Source organism: Oryzias latipes, chromosome 6, assembly GCF_053564925.1.
Source record: "Oryzias latipes strain Hd-rR chromosome 6, Olatipes_Hd-rR_3.1".
NCBI lineage: Eukaryota > Metazoa > Chordata > Actinopteri > Beloniformes > Adrianichthyidae > Oryzias > Oryzias latipes.
The window spans coordinates 33,449,719-33,474,087 of record NC_136242.1 but is presented as its reverse complement, the minus strand read 5'-3'; the positions used below and the strand labels follow the sequence as shown (position 1 = coordinate 33,474,087).

Sequence of the window (24,369 nt, the reverse complement as noted above, 5' to 3'; positions counted from 1 at the left end):
ATTTACACATATTTATTAAACTCATTACAGAAATGTTGAAATGCATTGATGAAAAAGACAAAACAAAACAAAAAAGTCACTTGAATCACATTTGCTTGATTAAACACAGAGATCATTAACTAAAGTCAGATTTATTGCTTGAAAAGGAGCGGGAAGAAGCGAACTTATATGACCCCACCCCTGCTGAGTTCATTCATGTTATAGTTTTACAGTTTTTGTAATCCGGTTCTGATCCTATAGATTCTTTTCAAGTAACAAAATGATTATCTTCGGAAAACATTTTTATGGAAACAATCAAATCAAACAATCAAAACAATCAAAACACTGTAAACTTTATGTAAACCGTAGAAATCAGATTAAGTTTATCAAGCTTTAACCTTAGGAGACTCTATATCTTAAAAACTATTAGACTGTTTTACAAAAGTCCAGTTTATAGGATCCTAAACATAAATCTTATTTTCACATTTTTGCCAGAGAAACTGAACTGCAGCTAATATTGTAAAAAAAACCATAAACCTTTTGCTGATGGAGGTTTTTATAGTTAAACTTTTGATTGTTCTCATGAATTGGATTTTACTGCACTTCTCAAACACGTTGTGATGTTGATCTGCGAAAACTAAAAAAGCTTTACAATCAAAGTTTGTATTTTAATTGGATCCAGAAAACCTGATGTTTAAGGTGGAGCCGGGTTTAAAATTCATTGTAAAAAATTTACATTAATCCACCAAAGAAACTAGATTAATACACCAGATGACCTTTTTTTTAATTCAATAACTAGTTTCATATTTGCCAAAAGAATACTTGACCTATCTAGTGTAAGCATGGCTTCTTATCTGTGCACCTCTGTCACAGCTTCTGTATTAAATGAACTTTTCACTGAAGAGTTAAACATTTTCTTTTTAAATGTCACTGAAAACAGTCTTTTCATTCATCCATGCGATTCCAAGACATTAAAACAAAACAAATTCATAAATCTGAGCATACGGGACGGACGACATTCCTGTTCTCTCAGACCTCTGTGGAAAAATAACCAACAATAAAAGGAGAAGAGCATAAAAAAGGGTAATAATAGTAACAAGATAACTTATTTTAATTCATGAATGCATTTCTTTTAGCTCTGCTTGTTGTTCTACACATTAAAGCGCATCATTACCGCCATGAGGTTCAGTGTCGACTTAATCACGTTTTCCTGTGATGATTAACTGCAATCAGTGATGATTGAGGCAGGAGAAAAGGTCACATCGGAGACAGGATGACCCTGCATGTAAAAGCACACTTTTCTATGGGGGGGGGGGTTATTGCTTTCCGATAACAACCAGTGAACTGCAGCCTTCTCCTCCTTCAGCAGGTCAACCTTTAAGGATTGAAGCCAGAATGATGGTTGGAACTCTAAATTCTTTGCTTGCAGATTAGTTTGACTAATGTTTTTGGATGCATCTGCACAGGACGCAGTCGCAGATTCCTGCAGCTGAGTGGCAGAAGCTGTAAAACGGTTTTGTGACACGCAGAAAAACACACGCAGCGAAGAGAAACCGCTGAGCAGCAAGATGACGCTTAAGGAAGCCAGATCTGTGTTTGCCGTGCAGGGCTTGTAGGGTCCATTTGAGGTGGTTTTCAGAATCGCACCAACTAGTGCCGCTGAAATCAGTCTCCCATGGTAAAACTTGGATCAGGGTTTCATTTGTGTTTGTGTCTAATCAGGCACAGTTTGTCCAGGACTAAACTGTGGCCGTTAGTCTCGTTAATCTGCCGAAAAGAGCATGAAGTGAGTAATCCTGCCTGCAATACAGGATTCTGTGCATAATTGCACTCTTTCCCCGCGACTTTGCATCCATTTCCACCCCATTAAAACAAAGAAAAAAACATTTATATATGCTCTCTGAAACGCAGACCCTCGGCAGAGTCCTGCCCCTGTTGTGCTTAACAGTCTTTGCTTTGTAAAATCAGTTTTACAGGCACACATAGTTCTGTTTCAGTGTTAAAGTTTTATTCATCAGCCTATGAACCAACCTGATGACCCTGATGGGCCTTAAAGTCAGGGGTCCGTTTCATGAGAGGAACAACAGCACACAATGTCATTATTTATTCAGCAGATTGCTGGCAGAAACGCCGTCCGTCTCGGCAGGAATGGATGTCCCCTGCACTTCATCTCAAGGTCAGGCCAAGCAGCATTCAGAGAAACTACTACAGAAAAGCAGCTACACTTCCTATCATCTACAAGTCTGTTGGTACCCAAGTGCAAACTCTCACAACATAAAAAAAAGGCAGATTTGAGGCTATTTTGTTGCATATATTCAATTCAAGACTCTACTCCAAGTTAAAATGTCTTGGGGTCTTGTTCTTGAGTAATGAAAGACCGGAGCGTGAGATTGACAGGTGGATCGGAACAGCGTCCGAACAGAGAGCAGAGAGAGCTGAGCCAGAAAGCGAAGCTCTCAATTTACCGGTCAATCTTCGTTCCAATACTCACCCATGTTCATGAGCTCTGGGTCATGACCCAAACAACCAGGTCCCGAATACAAGTGGCTGAAATGAGCTTCTTCCGTAGGGTGGCTGGGCGCTCCCTTAGAGATAAGGGGGAGGAGCTCAGAGTAGAACCCATTCTCCTCCACATCCAGAGGAGCCAGTTGAGGTGGCTCGGGCATCTAGTCCGGATGTCATCTGGACACCTCCCTGGGGAGGTGTTCTGGACATGTCCCACTGGGCGGAGGGCCCAGGGAAGACCCAGGCTATGTTGGAGTGACTATGTCTCTCGGCTGGACTAGGAATGCCTCTGGGTCCCCCCAGAGGAGCTGGAGGAAGTGGCCGGGCGAGGGAAGTCTGGGCATCTTTGCGTAGACTGCTGCCCCCATGACCCGGTCCCTGATACAAGGAGGACGATGCATGGATGGATGGATGGATGGACATTTTAAGCCCTGGTCTCATGGACCCCTTAGAGAGGGGGTTTACCTCATACGGGTTCTGCTGGTTTTTGGGTAGTTTGTTTCTAACAGGATGCTGCAAGGAGTGCGCACGTATCACGTGAGCAGCACTAGCGGGCTCCTTGTATAGTCTGCAGGATTTGGGGGGGTTGACACGTTGCGTCTCACCTACCTCACCCCTACTTCACCTTTGTGTTTAAGTCATTCACATTATGCCCATAGAAAAAAGATGTGCATGAGCGGTTTCTCTGTACTGGTTTACTGATACTGTGACTGACCATGATATTTTATACAGTATAGATAGTGTAGACCCAGTATAGACCCCTTTTACGCGCATCCGCCCCTATCCGCCCTTAAGGGCAGCTAGGACTGAGGCTTTTGGCACCTCCATCATATGTTCTTGAAGTTGCAGGCGTGTGATCGTCTGTCTCTTTGCTCCAGAGCGTCTAAGCGTTCACACTGGCAACTTTGATCCACAGCTGTGTTTGTTTTTGGAGACAGTTTGCTTCGTTTAGGACGGCGTGACCTTTGACCAGAACTCTGGTTTGGACCATACGAGGTCGTCCTATCCTCAGGAACCCCAGTTTACCTGCAGATGAACTTTGGTGTGGTTAACTCCAGTGTTAAAGCTCCAGGTGCCAATCAGTGGACTAAAGTGGAAGAAATGACTTAAATGCAATGAATTATGAGTAACAGACACAAAATAGCCCACAGCTCAATGTGCGTAGTCGTGCATTACGAAAAAAGCTGGAAAATAATTGATGGATAAAACTGCAGAGGTGTCTGTCTCACACACTCACGTATCCACGCGCAAATCCTCCATGGTCAAGCTGAGACCAAGAGTGGCTGTGGTTGCTATAGCAACATCCCACCAGAACAGTAATTACAATTAACTTCCCATCTAAATGACCACCTCGCCGTCCTCACCCCCTCTTGTCTCCTGGGTAATTATAGACTTTAGCTCCGCTCGCCCAGGCGCCGCGGCTGGCCTCCTTTAGGTTGCTCCGCTAAATAATCCTGTCTGGAAACAAAGGAGGCGGGAAAACAAAAAACAAGGAAAAAAAACGGGAATAATTTTTCCTCCGGGGCTAAAAGGCTGATTCATTTAATTAATGTAGCAGCGCTATCATCAACATTAAAATCAATATGCGGCGCACATTTGTGCAATGAACTGTTGAGCAAACCTTTTTTATTCATGCAGCTGCATGCTGGGGGGGGGGGCATTATGTTGGATGCTGCATTATATTAACATGAGCTTCTGCTGCATATAGATTGACTGATAGATGTGGTGTGTTGCACCTACAGATTGAAATAACAGTTGGAAGGCTCAATTACAGGAGAAGGCAATTCCACAATCATTCGCCTCCCCATCACATGGGGGGGGGGGGGGGTGTTTGCTACGACAGCACAGAAAGCAATAGACCTCTACTGTTATGGCCTAAGCGAAAAAGGAGCTTCGTCAAACAGCACTCTGTCATGGTGTCACAACCCGAGCAGCAGGAGATGGAGATGGGAGCGACGCAGGGGGAGACGGGGGGAGCAGCACCGTGGCAACAGCAAAATCGATGCTTTTTAGCTCCCGCGTGCTTAAAGTTTTAACACATTTTTTTTTCTATTGTGCAATGTTTTTTACCCAGAAACCCCCATCCTGCATTGGAATAATGTCCCTCTCAAAAGCAGCTAAAAAAATGAAGAATACAAGATTCCAGTGTTTGAAGTAAATCTGCCAACCTTGTTATGATTTCTCACAATAAGTTTTGATGCTCTGCCCTTCAAAGACGAAAATAAATATGGAAAATTAGCTCCAAACACTCATTTTTAGGTCTATTCCTCCGGTTATTGGAAATATTTTATCTTGAAATAAGTGTTATGCTCAAACATAAGCTTTACATCTTTAAATTAGGTTTATTTATCCCCCCCACCCCCACACACCAAAAAAAAAGGTACAGCGGCCGACCCAGAGAGAGAGGATCCAACTGAGGAAGCACCGCAAATAAAAATGAGAATTCAAATGTAAACATACTGATAAAGGCAATAAACAATACAACATTAATCATCTAATGTAAATTCATAAAACAAGATAAAATAGGTTGATACAAAATAAAATAATAATAAAAGTAGTAATAAAAGAAAGCATTTTTTTTAAAAAGAGAAGCACCAACAAAAATGTGCAGTTGATTAACTTTATAAGGACTCTTAACGGGCTCATATTACAACAATAAATGTTCTGCCTGTGCTGGAAGACTTATAGATTACATCCAGTCCCAAACATGGATTCTTCAAATTTGCGCTTGGGTTTTTAAAGTTTAGTTACTAAACAAAATAGAACTTTTTAGAACCTTATTGATCGCATAATGGGGAAATGATGTTGTACTTTAGCTTTGTTGAGTATTGACTAAGACAGATGTTAATACAGCGATCTCCGGCAACAGCTGATCGTGTAAACAACGCACCAGCAGATAGTTTCAGACCCAGAAATGGTGGAAAACAGCCCAGAAAGGAGGAGCAGACACACCACTCCACTCATTAGATTTTAAAATCCATTTAGCCTACTTTAGCTCTGAGTTAGCTCTCTTGACTTTTGTCATTGCTACTGTTGGGCGTCTGGACATCTGAACAGGAGCCTGAATGATGGAAGCAGACCTGAGTAGAATCAGCAGCTGAAGTGTAACGTCATGGCGTCACTTTTGAAAATGGACCAAAGCCAAGAAAGCCTCAGGTTTTCGGTGCGTGAGGCGAAGAACTAACCAGTTGATGAATCAAGTTACTTTATTATCAGAGATTTCTGGTCTGAAAGACATGAAAAAGACAAACGAACAAAGACAGATGTTTGGAAAAAGGATGTAGAGAAAAGAGTTTTATCTACCTCTGAAGATAATTGTGTTTCTAAGATGTTCTTGTGGCATTTTTCTGATGATGGAGGACAGCTAGAAAGGAAAAATTCAGCTTAAAATTGCATTTCTGATTTCTTTCTTTAATCGTTGTGAGTCAGGATCAGACAAAAAAGCTCGTATTTGTGATTCAGAAATCACGTTACCTGCTCGGACCTCTCAGCAATGGGAACGGGAAGAGGGGCGGGGTGGCTTTGCACCAACAGTCCCGCCCACAACTCAGAGGTGAATTTCTACTGACCTCATGCCACTCTGCAGAAACTATGACCTTACAAATTCAACGTCGAATTTGGATATTGACTACCAATCAAATGACTGAAATAATCATTTCGATTGAGTTAACTTCTAAACTCTCGTCTGCTATAAATCCCCGTTTGTCCTCAGGAAGTCCAGGATAAAAAGACGCGTGCAGATCACACATTTCTCCTTTCAGTCATCCGAATTTCCCGCCTGTCAGAAATGACTGAATTTCATAGAAGTGTCCGATTAATCATGCATGTGCTCCATATTTGTCAGCATGTTTCTGTGTGGTTAAATCCGGTGACGGCTGGCGGGAGCAGCTAAAAGCGCATTTCTTTCAGGTAAAGTGTCAGAGCAGGTTTGCGTCAGGCTCCTCTGCAGGTTTTCATGCTGAAAACAAAGCACAGGAGCCAAACAGTGTTTCCAAAGTGCATTGATTTTTCCTGAAGCCTCGTTCAGCCTCCTTTGACATTTCACAGATGCAGTACAGCCCAGAGCCAATAATACCGGGTGATGAAAGCCAGAGCAGCCGTGCGACCCCTGAACCTGGTTTGATGCATGTCTCAGCCTATTATTAGCAGCGACTGCAGTGTTCTGCTTCTGATAACTCCATCTGTGGCCCGTTCTGCTAGATCCGTGTCCTTCTCTCTCCGTCCAATTCCCTTTAACCCAGATCTTCCTGTTTTCCAACGTTTGCCCCCTTCCCCACCCTGAAGCACTTCATGCTCTGCTCCCCTGTGGACGACAAGGACACCAAAGCCCCCACAGGTGGAGATCGCAGAGACGTATGACACACCGCTGACCCCCCAGCTTTGGTGGAAGCACAGAGGCACGACTGCACAGGCGAAAGCATTCGTGCTCTTTTGCCTGCAGGTGCTGAAATGCAGTTGAGACCAAAGCATCCTTTGAACGAGGCAGTTTTTGTTAAAGAGCACAAATGTGATTTTTCTCTCCGAAGTGAGTGTGGTTTCACTGCAAACGAACTGGTTTGGGGGATGAAAATCTGTGTTGCATCCTTTTAAGGTTTGCTCCTACAAAAGAGGACAATCTACTTAGCTTCAGGGAATAAAAGAAAAACAATTGGACTGGAAAATCAAGATTTATTTAGATACCTACAAATTGAAGATTTTTTTTTTACAAAGGAAATTAAACCTAATGTAGAAGAAAAAAAGAGACAGCATAACTAAAGTAACTAAAATAACTAAATCAGATGCTTATAAAAACAGCAAAACAAGAGTCATATCAACATTTTACCACTTTTACTGCAAACAGGAAAAAGTTTATCACTCTACATTAAAAGTAAATGGGAATCTGAGCTCAATCAAAAAATATGCAGAGAAAGACTGGTTTAAAATGTGTCTCATTCAGTGCTCTTCTACCAATTCTCAACTATGGAAGGAATTAGCATGAAAGAATCCTACACGGTATTTTATAACGGACCAAATCAAAAGCAAAGAACTGAAAACTCCTCAGTCTTGTTGGAGACAATGTGGGAGTCAGGAAGGGAATCACACACATATGTTGGCCATGTCCTAGACTATTATCTTTCTGGAAGGTTGTAAACAATTGTTATAAAGAATGTTTGGGGATATCACCAGCCAGACGAGTTTCCAGCCGTGTACCTTGGGAATATTGAAGACTCTGTACTGGATGAAGATCTTTACCTGGAAAGGATATTACTCTTGGCAAGCAGGAAAGCAGTGACAAAAAAATGACTGGGTGAAGATCATACGGACCATTTACTGAATGGAAAATGTTGACATTTCAACCTAAACTAAAGTTAGACATTTTCCACAAAAAATGGTGCCAATGTGTTGAAAACCACAAAAATTCTAAGAGGATTTTGGAAAAACAAAAACAGCCCAATTATTGTGTATTTTGTTCATTTTTGTTATTTGTTGTAGTTGCTGACTCGTGTTTGTAAACACTGACAACTGGAAAACATTAAAAAAAAAGTTTAAAACAAAACAAAACATAACTTTTAAGGTTTTCTCCAAACAAAAGCAGGACTAGCAACACGATTTCTGTCTCAGACAGTTGGTGGGCTGCTCTGAATGGACTTTAAATGCCACAAAAAGATATCTGATGAACCTGTAAAAATCTGTTCTTCTGTTGCAAAGACTTCTTTTTCTTATCAAAAAAAAACCAAAAACATTTTTGGTTTGATGTAAAGCCACAAAAGACTTTCAAGAACCTCTTTAGTAACCTGTAACCGCAGTACGGACACGTGACATGCGATGAAGAACCTGCGTATAGCGTGTTCTTGATCACACATTAATCCCAGGGTGTTCACACTGGATGTGCAGGGAGGGGCTGCTTCTTCTTGTCTCTTTTCTATTGTTTACCAGAATTGAATTATTCTCCCCATCATCAGGCACAGCCTTCTTTGTTTCCAGTCCCCAATTTGGAGGTACTGGTATGGATGCTTTTTTAAGCCCTTACATTTTTAAGTAGATTGTTAGTTTTAGGTTTTCGTCCTGGTCATGGAACAGTGGACCAGCACTACACCCTCTTTAGGGTGCTGGAGGGTTCGTGGGAGTTCACTCATCCAGTCCACATGTGTTTTTTGGATTTGGAGAAGGCGTCCTGTGGGGTGTGTTCTGGGCGTATGGGGTCCGTGGAGCTTTACTGACGCCTGTCTGGTCTCTGTGTGACCAAAGCAGGAGCTAAGCAGTAAGTCAGACCTGTTCCCGGTGCATGCTGGACTCTGGCAGGGCTGTGCTTTATAACAGGTTCTGTTCATTGTCTTTTTGGACAGAATTTCTAGGTGGAGCCATGGACAGGATTTCCTCTCTGCTCTTTGCAGATGATGTTGTCTTGTTGGCTGCATCGAGGCAGGACCTCCAGTCTACATTGGGGCAGTTTGCGGCCGAGTGTGAATCTGGGATGAGGGTCAGCACCGCTAAATCTGAGGCCGGAGAAAGGTAGTTTGCCATCTCTCGGTGGGTGGAGTGTCCGTGCCCCAGGTGGAGGAGTCAAAATATCTTGGTGTCTTGTTCACGTGTGAGGGAAGACCGGAGCGTGAGATTGACAGGCGGATCGGAGCAATACTGGTATGTTGTGGTGGAGAGAAAGCTGAGCCAGAAAGCGAAGCTCTCAATTTACCGGGAGATCTTCGTTCCAATACATGGAGCTCATGACCCAAAGAACGAGGTCCCGAATACAAGCTGCTGAAATGAGTTTCCCCCGTAGGGTGGCTGGGCGCTCCCTTAGAGATGGTTGGCGGAGCTCAGAGTAGAACCGCTTCTCCTCCACATCCAGAGGAGCCAGTTGAGGTGGCTCGGGCATCTAGTCCGGATGCCTCCTGAAAGCCTCCCTTGGGAGGCGTTCTGGGCATGTCCCATTGGGCCGAGGCCCTGGGGAAGGGCCTGGACAGGCTGGAGAGACTACGTCTCTCGATTGGTCTGGAAACGTCTCGGGGTCGCCCCAGAGGAACTGGAGAAAGTGGCTGGGGGTGACCCGGCACCGCAACCTGGTCCCGAATGAGTGGAAGAAGAAAATGATGGATGGATTAGTTTTACTTGTATTTTATTTTCACTTATACCATGGTACTTGATTCTGATTGGCTGCTGGGTTTGCATTAAAAAGTGATAACCGCACGCCCCAAAAAGAAGTTCTGGCCACTTATCTTAAATCTTCTGTATCACTGCGCTGGTTTCTTTAAAACAACCTTTAGCTTCATCATCTGGACAAAAACAAGCGGTAAGAGGTGAACTTTCTCTCTGAACTGATGCTTTATTTAACACATCGGGACGATCAGCATATTTATATCACCGAATCTCGACTGCAGTGGTGGTGCGGCCCCTTGTCACGGTAACAATGGGGCTGCACCCGTAAAAAATAGTCAGAGCTTCGTGAAAAAAGCGATCCAAATCGGAAAAAAAAAATCAAGAATTAAGGACTAAAAACTGGTTATTATTTATTTCTTTTGTAAGTGGCCATGGCATAAGCGGGTTAATGGCCTTCAAAGTGTGCATTATTTCTTTTTAAAGCACTTCACGGAAGCAACTGTCCGGCGGTTCAGGCTTCCACGGCGTGCGTTAAAAAGTGAGAATTCAAACTTCTCTTCTGTATGTCTTTTGTTCTTTTTATGGTGTTGACATTTAGATCCCATGTTTGTTTAAAATTCTATCCTTTTTTTTTTAAGGGCCAGAAATGAGATCATGTTTTCACAACCCGAATTGCGGATGGTGGAGAGGACCCGGAAACATCCGACTCTCAGACGAACGAGCAGAAACTGGATCCTAAAAATGTGCAGAGGAGACTCGCTTTAGTTTGATCATCGCTGACGTCTGTCTGAACACACATTTACTCTTTAGACATCAGAGATCCTGACATTCCAGAGGAAGAGGAGTGTAATCACCATGTTCATCCACAAATGATGCTCATGAAGCCACGTGTGCAAAAGCAGAAATGTGTACTCCTTTTGCTTCACGAAGACGTGCTTCTTCCGTCACAAAAGTGTGCAGCACATGTTGATGCATGGCCTTTATGCACCAGTCATGCAGGCTTTTATAGACAGACTATTACATTTACTAACTGATCAACTGAAGTAATTTTACAGATGATCTTTTTGAAGCAGGGACCTCTCCAGAGGAAATTCTTTGAGTCGGTGCTCGGAGATGAAAGAGGCTGAAGCTAATTTTTAACTGCCTGCACACAGTTTGCATTTGCACTTAGCAGCGAGGCTGTCGGTACCGATTTAGACCACCACGCTCATCCACAGGCCCCCTGCAGATGCTGCTCTGGTGGGTACACACGTGCACGCACATGCAGAAATCAGGACTGACGAGCTATCATTCTGCAAAGAAGAGCACTCAGCGCTGAATATTTACAGTTTCCTTTGAGGTCTTGTAGACGTGGAAACGCAAACACTCGCTGTCAGACGCTTGTGACTCACAAGCTTTTCATTAGCACCGTTTTAACCAACCACAGCTGAGAAAATGAAAATGAAAAACCGGATATCATAAATTACCATAAAACTATTAGTAAAACAGTTTTAAAGTTTTATCCCAGTAGGAGTTTCCTCTTGATGTAAAAATCTGTAAACCCAATAAAATCAAAGTTTATCTCACTTTGATGGAGAAAGAATGTGAATTAAAAGTTCATGCGTCTCCTCTAGAGTGAGGCTGTGGATTCTGTTCATTTCAGGCATTTCTTTCTCCTGGTCCTCGTCCTTAAATGTTGGCGTCGTCCTTTCAGCTTTGGCATCAAATCCAGCTGTGGAAAACCCAATTTGCTGCTGGTATTCCTTCCAGCTCTGCTTTCATTTTGGGTTTTTCTGCATCGCAGCGGCAAAATGAAGGCAGTGAGGCGGTCAGGTTACTTTGATGTCTTATTTACAAAGAAATCTGCCTTTCAAATGAACAAAGCCTTTATTTCCGGAGAATTTATTGAGGTGAGACGGCGGTCAGTGTGGCGTTTAAACCTAAGACTGGATAGAATCTAAATCGGAGAAAGTGTGGCAGCAAGATTTTCACAAAAATTAGTCAAAAATATCCTCCTGTCTGTGGTTTTTCTACGTTTCTATCAGCTCTCAGAATATCAGATGACTTTTACCATTGATGGGCAAATTATAGACATACATTTGAAGGATGACTCAGTTGTTGAAGAAACCACATCGTGAGATTTCTCTTTGAAAACCTGGAAAAAGCTCAAAACCCAAATGATGAGGAAACAAAACTAAAGAAATATGACTTGATGAGGCAGAATCACCAGACCGAGATGTGAGTCTGACTTTGAAATAAATCCTGTGAGAAACACAACGATGATCCTAAAGTGGAAGAGACAGAAACTATTCCGTTTTTTTCCTTCACTGTCTTTGTAAAAACCGGTTTCAAATCCAAAGCAGTGTCCAGATTCAGCAAACGTTTGTACAAATGTTCTTATTTTTAATTATTTTATCCTTTTTTTTGTTGCTTCTCCTTCAGAATGTTTCTAAATATTCAAATCCTGACCTGAATCACGTTTTCTCTGAAGCCATTTCCATCATCGGAGCAACACTTTCAGTTTTCATTGACCCATTTCTTCTTTTGACGCTCAACACTACTAAACTGCTGCATCAGACACAGCAGAGGAGAAATCCATCCACCTGATCGATGCGCCTACAGCTCAGATGTTTCAGCTGAAAATTAAAAACCGATCCAATCTGTTCTACGGTAGGAAAAACAAGCCCTTCTGTTTCCTTCTTTTAGAATTTCTGTTATTATTTGACAGAAAGATTCTGTTTTCTTTATTAAGTTGGATCTTTCACATTGCAGGTTATTGTTGAACAGGCTGTAAAATGTGTTTGCTATCACAAAAAGCCTTTTTCTTTGTTAAACTGAAGATGGTGAACGGAGCATATATATAAAAGTCGCCATAAACCAGATGATTTTGCTCGTTCACACACCTGACTAAAGTGTGCCGGCCAAAGCAGACTGTAGCCGCGCAAATGAAGCGCTGGCTGTGAAACTAAGCTGCCAAACAGCTGATGGCCGGTGAAATATGGAGGAGGAAGAACCAACAGCCCGTCAGCGAGCATCAGAGTCACTGTATTCAGTGGCTTAGCCTGCAGCCTGAGGCTTTCCAGCTATGCAGACATCCTGACAATAACATCGCAGCAGCTTATCAGGCAGCCAAGCATGCGGCCAGCCCCGACAGACATGCAGTGTGGTCAATAAGCCTGCAGGCCGGCCGGCCTGGCGCGGGCGCAGCCAGTCAGCAGCTCAAGGTCAGCCGTTCAAGCAGAAGGATGGAGATCCACATGTAATCATCCCGCTTTCCTTCAGCGGACGGTTTCAGGTGGGACTCTTTGTGCTGTCGGTTTTGAGTACGTTTCTCTGTGAGCTTAATGGTCACAAAATGGAGAAACACTAGAAAAAGAAAGAGTTTGCAGTTCCTCCATCTGAGCCCTTAGCAGTAACGGCAGCCTGAGACCTCTCTAAAGGTGACGGACCGTGGCTGTCAGCCTGCTCATTTTAATGACAAAGCCAAGTCTCCTTGACCGTCACCTTCATTTAAATTCCAATTAGAAAAAGCTTAATTAATTTCTGATGGCTGATTAGTTCCGCCTCAGACCACTAGAGGTCAGTGGTTAGTTGAGCTGAAGCTGGTCGGGGACTCAGGACGGCTGCTCTGCCACAGACCGGACCGACCTTTGATGAGACCAAAGAAAATGACAGAAACGGGTTACCTGAACCCTTAGGTCCAGGAGAAGACTGACTATGATCGTCCAGAGTCTGACATACAGCTCGCACTAGACCTGGCAGCCCCACACTTTCTTCATTATTAAGGCAGCTGGTGAGTTCTGAGCCGCCAAGGCCCAAATTGAACGATTTCCTGGATTCAGACATGTAAAGCAAGCAGCTGAGCTGTGGATCGGACTGGTCTCTGCACAAACAGAAACCAGAGCCCAATTCAAATGTTTTTGAGTAGCAATCAGAACAGGGCCAAGAACAGAGGAGCTCCTCCGGCTCTGCTGGCGCCGGCTGAATGGATTCCTCTGACTCACAAAGGAGCTTTTCTGCTAAGGTGCTTAGAACGCGCTCAGGTCGTTGATATGCAAGGCGATGGGGCCGCCCCAGCTCGTCTCCTTCCCAGTTTAAAAAAAAAAAGGCTACAGACCCTATTCGCCCCCAAACTGAGCCGAGCCCCAAACCCAAAAGTGCCTCCAGCCCGGAGTCGTTGACTGTTTTATCCAGTCCTGGATCCATCCGGTGTCCGTTTGACCTATTTTCAGGAGATTTTCATCCATCACCTACAAGTCCTGCTAGAAGTCAAACTCCACATCCGTCCTGATCAGATCGATGGTGCTCCCTTCCCGCCGTTTCTTCCTCACACCGTCGCCATGAAAGCAAAGGGGCCAGCTCAGTCACACAGAGGACAGAGTCTCGGCGCTCCGCCATGACTCTAATTGTGAATTCATCACTGACAGAGCAGATCAATACTGTACTCTCTTCTCTGCACAACCCCCAACGACCTGAAGTTTTTTCCTACTGGAATTTTCTTTTTCCAACGGGGATTACACCCTTCAATTCAAGACCTCGCTCTCTGTGGAGACGCCAGTGGGTTGGAGGGAGCGGATACCCAAACCCCTCTCTTCTCTCATAATGACCTGGCCTTTGCGGACGGAGGAGCGCGCAGGAACAAAGACGAGTGGCGGCCGCGGCGTCCTCTGTTTTCCTCTGACCTTGCTGCTCCTGGAGAGAACCCCCTATGAACCGGCGAGGTGCTGAGTGAAGTCTGGGCTATTGAACCTGTGGGGGCTCACTGAGACACACAGCTTCCCACAGCGGCTCTTTGGCACTGAAACTCTGTAATAGTAGCTCTCTGGCTAATGCACTGCTGGGTGTTCAGGCAACAGAGGGGGGAGAGGGGGGGCTGTTCAGAGGCTGAGTGATCCAATATGAGCAAAAAGTCCATCTTGACGAGTCTTTCTCTTTGTTTGGAAGCTTTTTACATGCAGTTGATGAACCAGAATGTTGCGGTGCGAAGATGAAAGGCCGACCTCAGTCAGATGAGAAGATCTACGCTGACAGAACGGTTTCTGAGAATGTCCAGATGGACGGATGGCAGTTTGTTTCCCCAAGTGATAGACTCCAGAGGAGCAGCTGCAACACCTTCTCGGTCTGCCACAGCACAGTGAGACGCCGTTGTGTTTCTGTAACCCGCGGCCAGCACAAGTTCTCCATTCATTCCATCTAGTCCGGGTTGGTCTGAGCAGACCATGGCTGCTTATTTACAGCTTCTGTTTGCGTGTGTGTGTGTGTCTGTGTGTGTGTCTGTGTGTGTGTTTGGAATCACGTTGAGAAGACAAAGGCAAACTCACTGCTGTCGGTGCAAAAGCAAAAAAAAAATGTTATGTCATAGTTATGTGGTAGTAGTGATGACCATATATGGGGAGGATTTTGTTATGTGCAGACTGATATAGGCTTGACCTTTCTGAATGTTAAAAACATTTACGGAGCAAGAATTAACGGCCATAATTATAATGTATCTGAAAACACAAATGTTTTGGAGTAAACGTTAATCCATTATTGTGCCTTTTTCTCTACTTACAGTGTAATTACATGGCTGTAAACTGCTGTAGTGTGGGCGTGTCTAAATGCAGTCATTATTGTTTTAATTAAGATTTTCTTTTTTCCATCAACCAGGCTGCTGAGTGACCCCTTTTCTTTAGGTGACCTTTCAGTCCACGACCATTTGTGCCACACAGAACAGCTCTTCAGAAACGTTACAGCTTAGGTAGAAACGGTAAATCCATTTTTATGAGGCCACTTCCTAATACACATTTTCTTTGCTTAAATGTGTTAAAAAAAAACCTAGAAGGTTTGCTCAAATAGAGGTGAAATATGTACTATTTCAATTTTTAAAAGCAGCTTTTGATTTTAAAAAAAGAATTAGTTTATTTTCTATACTTCACTGCGTACAGTATCTTAGCTGTTCCCGTTCTTTTCTGGACTGAGAGGTCTGAGGTCTTTCCAGGTATCTGTTGTAGCCACTCCTCCAGCTTGGGGGTTACTGCCCCGAGTGCTCCAATTACCACAGGCACCACTGTCACCTTCACTTTCTATACTTTCTCCAGTTCTTCTCTGAGTCCCTGGTATTTCTCCAGTTTCTCATGTTCCTTCTTCCTGATGTTCCCATCGCTTGGTACTGCCACATCCACCACAACAGCTTTCCTCTGTTCTTTATCCACCACTACAATGTCTGGTTGGTTCGCCATTACCATCCTATCAGTCTGGATCTGGAAGTCCCACAGGATCTTTGCCCTCTCATTCTCTACCACCTTCGGAGGTGTGTCCCATTTTGACCTTGGGGTTTCCAGTCCATATTCTGCACACATGTTCCTGTATATTATTCCAGCCACTTGATTGTGGCGCTCCATGTATGCTTTACCTGCCAAAATCTTACACCCTGCAGTTATGTGCTGGATTGTTTCAGGCACCTCTTTGCACAGCTTACACCTTGGGTCTTGTCTGGTGTGGTAGATCTGAACCTCTATCGCTCTGGTGCTCAGGGCTTGTTCCTGAGCTGCCAGGATGAGCGCTTCAGTGCTGTCCTGTAGGCCAGCCCTTTCTAGCCATTGGTAGGATTCTTGATATCAGCCACTTCAGTTATGGTCCGGTGGTACATCCCATGCAGGGGTTTGTCCTCCCATGAGGATCTGTCCTCCAGCACTGTATCCTCTGCTCTCCATTGCCTGAGACATTCACTGAGCACACTGTCAGTTGGGGCCTTGAGCTTGATGTACTCATGCATCTTGGATGTTTCATCCTGGATAGTGGCTTCTACGCTCACTAGTCCTCGGCCTCCTTCCTTGCGGCTAGCATACAGTCTCAGGGTGCTGGATTTGGGATGGAACCCTCCATGCATGGTGAGGAGCTTTCGTGTTTTAACATCCGTGGTCTGTATCTCTTCCTTTGGCCATCTTATTATTCCTGCAGGGTATCTGATAACTGGCAGTGCGTAGCTGTTTATTGCCCGGGTCTTATTTTTGCCATTGAGCTGGCTTCTCAGGACTTGCCTTACTCGTTGGAGGTATTTAGCTGTTGCAGCTTTCTTTGTTGCCTGTTTCAGGTTGCCATTTGCCTGTGGAATTCCAAGGTACTTGTAACTGTCCTCAATGTCTGCCATTGTTCCTTCTGGGAGTGAAACCCCTCTTGTGTGGACTACCTTGCCTCTCTTTGTCACCATCCGGCTGCATTTCTCGAGCCAGAATGACATCCCAATGTCAGTACTGTAGATCCTGGTGGTGTGGATCAGGGAGTCAATGTCACGCTCGCTCTTAGCATATAGCTTGATGTCATCCATGTAGAGGAGCTGACTGATGTTGGCCCCATTTCTGAGTCGGTATCCATAGCCAGTCTTGTTGATTATTTGGCTGAGGGGGTTCAGACCTATGCAGAACAGCAGTGGGGACAGAGCATCACCTTGGTATATCCCACATTTGATGGACACTTGTGCAAGTGGCTTCCCATTGGCTTCAAGGGTGGTTTTCCACAGCTTCATTGAGTTTCCTATGAAGGCTCTTAGAGTCCTGTTGATGTTGTACAGCTCCAAGCATTCAGTGATCCACGTGTGTGGCATTGAGTCATAGGCCTTCTTGTAATCAATCCAGGCTGTGCACAGGTTGGTGTGTCGTGACCTGCAGTCTTGAACGACTTTTCTGTCTAACAAGGAGTTGATGTTTGGCTCCTCTGGAGTCTCTACCAATGTCCTTACCTGAGACTCTTTCTTGGATGTCTGCCACTGTGATGGTTACTGGATTCTGTTCAGGGAGGTTGCTATGTTCTTTTCTCAGAGAGACCAGCCACTGGGTATTGCTATTATGTGCTGTAATCAATATAGGCTGGACCAGTTACCAGTCCATTAGCTGCACCTTCTTCATCCTCCATTTGCACTGTTTACACTATTGTACTTATTTATTGTTCTGACCTTTGTGTTTTTTTCTTTTTTTTCTTTTTTATTGTTAAGCGTTTTATGAGGCACATTAGCACCGCAGCAAATTCCTAGTCTGTGAAACTTCTCTGTTCACTGAAAATGGCAATAAATTGAATACCTTGAATGAATAACACTTTCTCCCATACACTTTTCCATTACTGTTCAGTTTTCAGCCTTGGTGGGTCTGATCGGCTGTTTTGACCCTGCCACTAAGCGTACACTTTCGCAGGTTGAGTTGCAAAGAGCCTGTTTATCCGTCTGGCTTCGTTGTCTCTCGTGTACTTCTTTAGGCGGCTGCTCAAGGCTAAGAGCCTGTTTCCAGTGCTTCAGGTATGGGCATCTGGCTGTATCTCTTAGGTACTTGCTTTCTCATTGTACCTCTTTGAGCCTCTGTCAGCTTACTCACATCCCTCCGAGGTGCCTATATATACATATATATATATATATATATATATATATATATATATATATATATATATATATATATATATATATATATATATATATATATATATATATATATATATATATATATATATATATATATATATATATATATATATATATATATATATATATATATATATATATATTTAAAAAAATAAATAAATAAAAAAAAAAACATTCCTGTTTACTCTGTCCACAGTCTGACCACAGTGTCATCTATCTACCTCATTGCCACCTATGCACTTTGACATGTCTACGCACAGTTTTTTCATACGCAATTTTTGCACTATTATCTCGGCACTCTCCAATACAGTTTACAGCTTATATTGCACACGTGTATATACTGTTTATTTGCTTGTTTGATTTTATTATATTACAATGTTATCTTTACTACTTTTCCCTTCCTTACTGTTCTTGCACTGATGGTGATGCTTAAATCTCATTGTACTATGCACAATGACAATAAAGCCATTCTATTCTATTCTATTCTATTCTATTCTATTCTATTCTATTCTATTCTATTCTATTCTATTCTATTCTATTCTATTCTATTCTATTCTATTCTATTCTATGTAGATATATATACAGGGGTTGACATAGCCCAGAAATTTGCACTTGCCCACAGGGCCAGTAGTTTTTGAAACTTACTGGCCCTGCCTGAAAGTTACTGGCCCGACACCGCGCACAGCGAGACCCGCCGCTCCGCAGGTGCTTGCAACTTTAGGGGGGTCCGGGGGCATGGCCCCCCGGAAAATTTTAATATGGTGCAATTTGGTGCATTCTGGTGACATCTAGCACTTATTTATACACTTTTCAATGACTAAAAATAGAGCATATCAAACTTAAATCTGCTCTAGTCTGTTTCAGATGTTTTGAAGAGAGCGCTGCAGTGTAGTAGGAAACACTAGTTAAGAAGTTTTCATGCTGCTTCTAATCACTGCTATTTCACATTTGTTCCTAATCAATAGTTAAGAAGTTTTATTGACTTTTTTGCCCTGACTGCCTTAAGGTTCTGCTTTTTGTTACTGTTGCAAAGTTACATTTACTTTTTAGTTACTTTAGTTACCTAATTAAATTAAATAATTGAAAAATTAAATACAATTAAATTACTGAGATCATTCAGCTAACTAGAAATACTTACTGCTTACAGTGTTGTAAAGAAAAACAAAATTAAGTAGTTTGACCTTATACTCCATTTGAGTCTGAGATTCAGGTATTTTGAGTTGCCTTTGATTCTTTGACATTCAGCTTAAAGCTTAGTGCATACAGTTTCATCTTCAATGCATTCATTAAATATCTTGCTGTCCATAGCACTAATTCCACCCGTCACTCCATCTAACATATTCCTAACTATTCCTGCCATGTCTTCCACATCTCTGACATGCTTCAGTCTCTCTTCAGTGACGGTGTTGGATTTATGATCATCGCGGTGAAAAACCACCAGGGGGCGCTGATATGTGTGTCAGTTTAAATATATCTGCCTAAAATGTAATAATAACCCACTGGCTTGTTCCTTCGTTGTTGCTGTTTAACATTGTTTAGTATTGAATTGTTACATTCAATAAAGTTTGAAAAAAAAATTGAGTGAGCGCGTGCCGCGTGGTGCTCGGCAGTGACAGCCGCGCGCGCAGGCGGGAGAGGAGGAGAAGAGTGAGAAAAGGTTTCCCATAGAAACCCTTGAAGTCTGAACACAGGACTAGCAGAAAAAGTGAATTATAAAGACGAGGTAAATCTACACGTTTTCGCAAAATATACTTTATTGTAAAAGGTGAAAAATGTATTAATTGTTAGATATGTGGCTGGGTGGCTTGGTTGGTAAGGTGACAAGCTACCATGCAGGAATCCAGGGTTCGATTCCCGGAGGGGAATAAGCAATGGTACTGGGGGGCAATTACCATATCAATGGCGAGCAGTTAACATCACCCAGTGGGGGTCCTTAGGCAAGGCCCTTAACACTACTGCCTCCCGAGCGCGGTTCAGCTGCAGCTCACCGCTCCCCCAGGGGATGGGTCAAATGCGGAGAAGAATTTCCCCATTGAGGGATGAATACAGTATAAATTTATTTTATTTATTTTATATTTTAGTGGCCCGAGCGGACAAGTAAAAACTAAAGTCTTGTGGTCCGCACTGCTCGAAAAACAGGACCGGGCCAGCGGACAAATGGCTATGTCGAGCCCTGAATATATATAGAGGGATGTATATATATTTTGTCTTCTTTTAAAAACAATTTTTTTTATTTGATTACCTTAAATAAACCAACTTCAATTCCAAAACATATTCAGAAGAACTAAAGATCTTCCAGGAATTGAAGTGGAGGCAAACTAGATCCGATTAATTCTGCTATATTAAACACCCACACTTATCCGTTCTCCACGTTTACATATTCATCCTGGGACTAATGCAGTTACCAATACTGTAATCTGTTTGGCAGTCGCATGCTGCAAAAAAGTCATTACATGTGAGCCTTTTTTAATGAACAAATCTAATGAAGTGCACTAATATGTTAGCAGCAAGATTCCTCTCACCTTGGGGGGGTGATGTATGCATGTGGGTGGGGGCAAATGAAGGGCTTAAGTGGTTTTGACATGGCTGAAACGCATCCCTGAGGACAAAAGGAGGAATCAGTTGAAGGGCAAATCTCAACAGATTATGATTTTTCATCCTAGTGTCATCATGGAGGCGTCACCGGCAGACGGTTGACTTCTGGAGGAACCAAGAGACGGAGAAGAAAGTGTCCTGATGTGATTCTATGCCGCGTTAAAGCCAATAATGGGATGAACTGCTCCAACATTTACTAATCTGCTGTCTCTGAGAATCTTCTGACATAAACGAGCCAAACCGCGAGGCTTGATGGATTCATTAGCTTGGAGGAAAGAAGCCCCGCCCACTCAGACACTGTTCAAACCTGCTGTCTGCATCATTCATGTACGACAGAGATTTAGGGCCAGTTTACAAACAATCTTTTTTTAAATTGCAACTTAAAAGTTCTTATGAGAAAAAAAGTCAGAACTGTTAAATTACGAGAATAAAGTCGCAAATTGGGACCAAACAAACAAAAGCAGCTATTACACACAAACATGAACACACACAAGCACGCGCAAAAACACACTCAAACATTTATGCACACTGTGTATTCACGTTTGAGTTTTTTTGTTTGTTGAGTGTGCATATTTGTGTTTGTGTGTCTGTGCACACACACAAACTCATGTAGCGAAACGTAAACAAACAAGTACAATAAACAGAATCACACAAATGCCTGAAAACATGCACACACATAAACACAGTAAAATGCAAAACATACACACATAAAGAGGCACAAACATGCACTCACAAACCAATAAAATGCTCACAAACATGAATGCACAAATAAAACATACACAAGCGCACATGCACACACAAAGTAAAATGTAAACATCCATGCACACACAAAAACAGACACACGAAGCACACACATGCACGCACAAACAAACCAATAAAATGCTCACGAATGCACAAAAAAATCGTACACAAAAACACGCATGCACACACATAAACGGTAAAATGCAAACATGCACACAAAAACAGACACACAAAGAAGCACACACAGACACACAATATGAAAAAAGAAAGCAGAACATTATAAATGACATGGAAACAACAAACTTTAAGTGTAATAAATTGAAACACGTCTCTTTTTCTCATTAAAGTCGCAGCAGTAAAGATGCGAATGTTAATAAAAACATTTTAACGAATAATAAAAATTAAAAAGCCACCCCCCTATCCTTTAATCGCTTCAAGAAGATCTCCTGGCTTATTAATACGTCAATTGGTCTTAGATTAAACATGAAGAAGCCTTCCAGGCGCTGATGGTGAGTCATTTCAATACCAAGCTAACAGTTTTATCCACACGTGTCAAAACTGACACAGGAGCTGCAGATTTCATGAGAAAAAAATTCCTCTTTACCTTTTACACACACTTATATCTGCTCATATTCTAAACAGACGTGACATTGATAAATTGCCTTGTTCACCTGTTAAATGTCACAAAAAGCATAACATACTTTCAGATTGAGGAACTTTTGGTACAGTAAATGGAAACACTTTGAAAACAATGAAGTTATGCATCATTTTCTGCTTTTTTTTGCTCACTTGAAATACCAAGAATACCATCATAACTTGTAAAATGTCAAGAATAATTTAATGGAGCAACAACAACAACAGCAAATGTAAATCCTTGTCTTCATGTAAACAGCAGTTGTTGTGGGATATTGTCAGCAGGAGTGCTCATTAAACGGAAAAACCTAGATATGCTGTGGTGTGCGCGCGTTTCTGTGGCTGACACTAAGCCACAGCTGCCATTGGCTTTAATAGATTGGATTCTCGGGCTGTGACAGACACAGCGGTTGGCGTCTAATGTGAGTGTAAGTGACGCAGACTGGGTGAGAAACGATGTTTGTTTCTGTCGCTCGCAGAGGTCTGTGCATGTGTGAGAGCGTTTGAGGATGTAAGCGAGTCAAAGGAAGACCCTCCACTTCCTGCGGTCCTGCGGCACACGCGCCGCGCCACGCTTCGGCTGCATCTGAGAGAAACCAGAGGCCGCATAAACGGACAAGACACAACTGGTCATCTCCAGGGTATGGGGTTCTGTTTGTGCCAAAAATATGTTTTTGCGTCCATTGTCTACGTCTACTGAACATTTTTTCATGTCTATGTACTAAGCAATATTTTCTGCGTGCCCATACTTCTTAGATTGTTACTTTGTATTTGCTTTGTGATGTTTTAGCTTGCTTTATGTCTAAAACTTTGCTTTATGTCTTTGTTATTGTCGTTTCCCCGTGTCGTGTCGTCGTTTCCCCATGTCATGTTGTTAGATCTTGTCGTCTGTCAAATTTAGCCAAAGTCGTCAGAGAAGTCCCTCGTACGGCCGGTAAATGGTTTCCCGTTCTTTCATTAAAGGTTTACTGTGGGAAAGTTCTTTAAATTCTGTGTCAGACCTGCTGCTTATGGGGTTCCGTTTGTGCCAAAACTTTCTTGACGAGATGGAGATTCGAGGCGACGAAATGAGGAAACGAAACAACGTACATAACGACACTAGCAACAGTTGCTAAGGACTTTCCTGACGGCACTGACAAACTGTCATGGTACCTCCGTCAGTCTCTCCTCCCCTCCCCACTCTGCTCTGCATTCCTGATTGGACCCAGCTGTCAGCACTCACCTCATCAGCCTGCCTGCCTACTTGAGAGGTTTCTTCACCGGCATTCATCGCCAGTTCGTTGCCCCTTTATGGTGCATTACCTGGTCTCAAGTTTTGTCTCTTGTTCTCGATACTCATGTTTCATGCTAATTATTATTCTCTGGCTCATCTTCAGGACAAAAATTCCACGAGTGTCTACCTGAGTCCTCTCATCACGAGCAGCCTGATCTCCAGCCGCCTCCAAGAACCTCCAGCCACGCCACAGTTCCAGACCATCCACAATTCCAAGCCTCGCCACAGCTCCAAGCCACGCCTCCACTCACTGCCACACCACAGTTCCAGACTATGCACAATTTCAAGCCTCGCCACGACTTACCTCAAGTCCCAAGTCCCAGTTCTTCTCCACGTCACGACCACAACTCACACCTCGTCACTGGTCCTCTTCCCGAACAATAAATCATCTTGTTTTCCAACTAACTCTCTGGTGCTCTTTTCGGGTTCCAGCATCTGGGTCTGTTTTGCTTAAGCGAATCATGACAGAAACGACAATAACAAAGACAAAAGCAAAGTTTTAGACATAAAGCAAGCTAAACCATCACAAAGCAAACACAAAGTAACAATCTAAGAAGTATGGGTACGCAGAAGATATTGCTTAGTTCATAGACCAATGTTCAATGAACTCGTTCAGTTGACAGACAATGGACGCAAAAACGTACTTTAAGATCATAGATCATGTACATTTTTTTCTACGGCATGCCGTGGGTGACAGATTGTAGCGACCACTTTTAAAACACGTCAAGGTAAAGGCACATATGTGTCACAGGCAAACCCATGCATGCTGCAGCCGTGCAGCTTACGAAGCACTAGAGTGTGGCTTGAAGACGCCACACAACATTATCACTCGTACGTCATAAGTGACTTACTTTAGCCCTATCAATACTTCATACACTTACCACACACACATGACAATGGTACATTCCGTTTTCATGACATCCTTTGAGTTGGCCGTATGACCGTCATGACACTCCCCCTGAAGATGCAGCCTCTCCAGTCTACAACCTTCCGTGGACCTGGACAATCCAAACACCTGCAGCACCGGTACGAATGCATCTAAGACTTAAGGTGAACGTTGACGCCTTTATGACACTTTTCTTTGGTTGATGTCATAAATAATTTTACAGTATTTTTGTGGCTGCGCATTTTTCCCCCAACAATTTTTCTTTAAAAAAAAAAAGATTTTCATTTTTAAGCTAGATAAATTGAGTATAATTTC

At 43.0% G+C, this 24,369-nt stretch overlaps 1 long non-coding RNA gene across 17 annotated transcripts in view; it reads left to right on the top strand.

Moving 5' to 3' along the window:
* The window catches only part of LOC105354282 (uncharacterized), a 37,308-nt gene extending 13,735 nt beyond the window's left edge, over positions 1-23,573 (top strand). Inside the window, exons 2-10 of one of the 17 annotated variants that reach the window (XR_013656497.1) lie at positions 2,094-2,155; positions 8,859-9,105; positions 10,200-10,800; positions 11,983-12,210; positions 12,313-12,835; positions 14,485-15,286; positions 20,590-22,536; positions 22,774-23,188; positions 23,272-23,573. This is a non-coding gene — a long non-coding RNA (uncharacterized LOC105354282). Of the gene's footprint in view, positions 1-2,090; positions 2,156-8,810; positions 9,106-10,044; positions 10,100-10,199; positions 10,801-11,982; positions 12,211-12,312; positions 12,836-14,484; positions 15,287-20,589; positions 22,537-22,773; positions 23,189-23,271 lie in introns of all 17 variants that reach the window. The other 16 variants (XR_013656503.1, XR_013656494.1, XR_013656502.1 and 13 more) reach the window with 16 other exon arrangements.
* Positions 23,574-24,369: the final 796 nt, after the last annotated feature.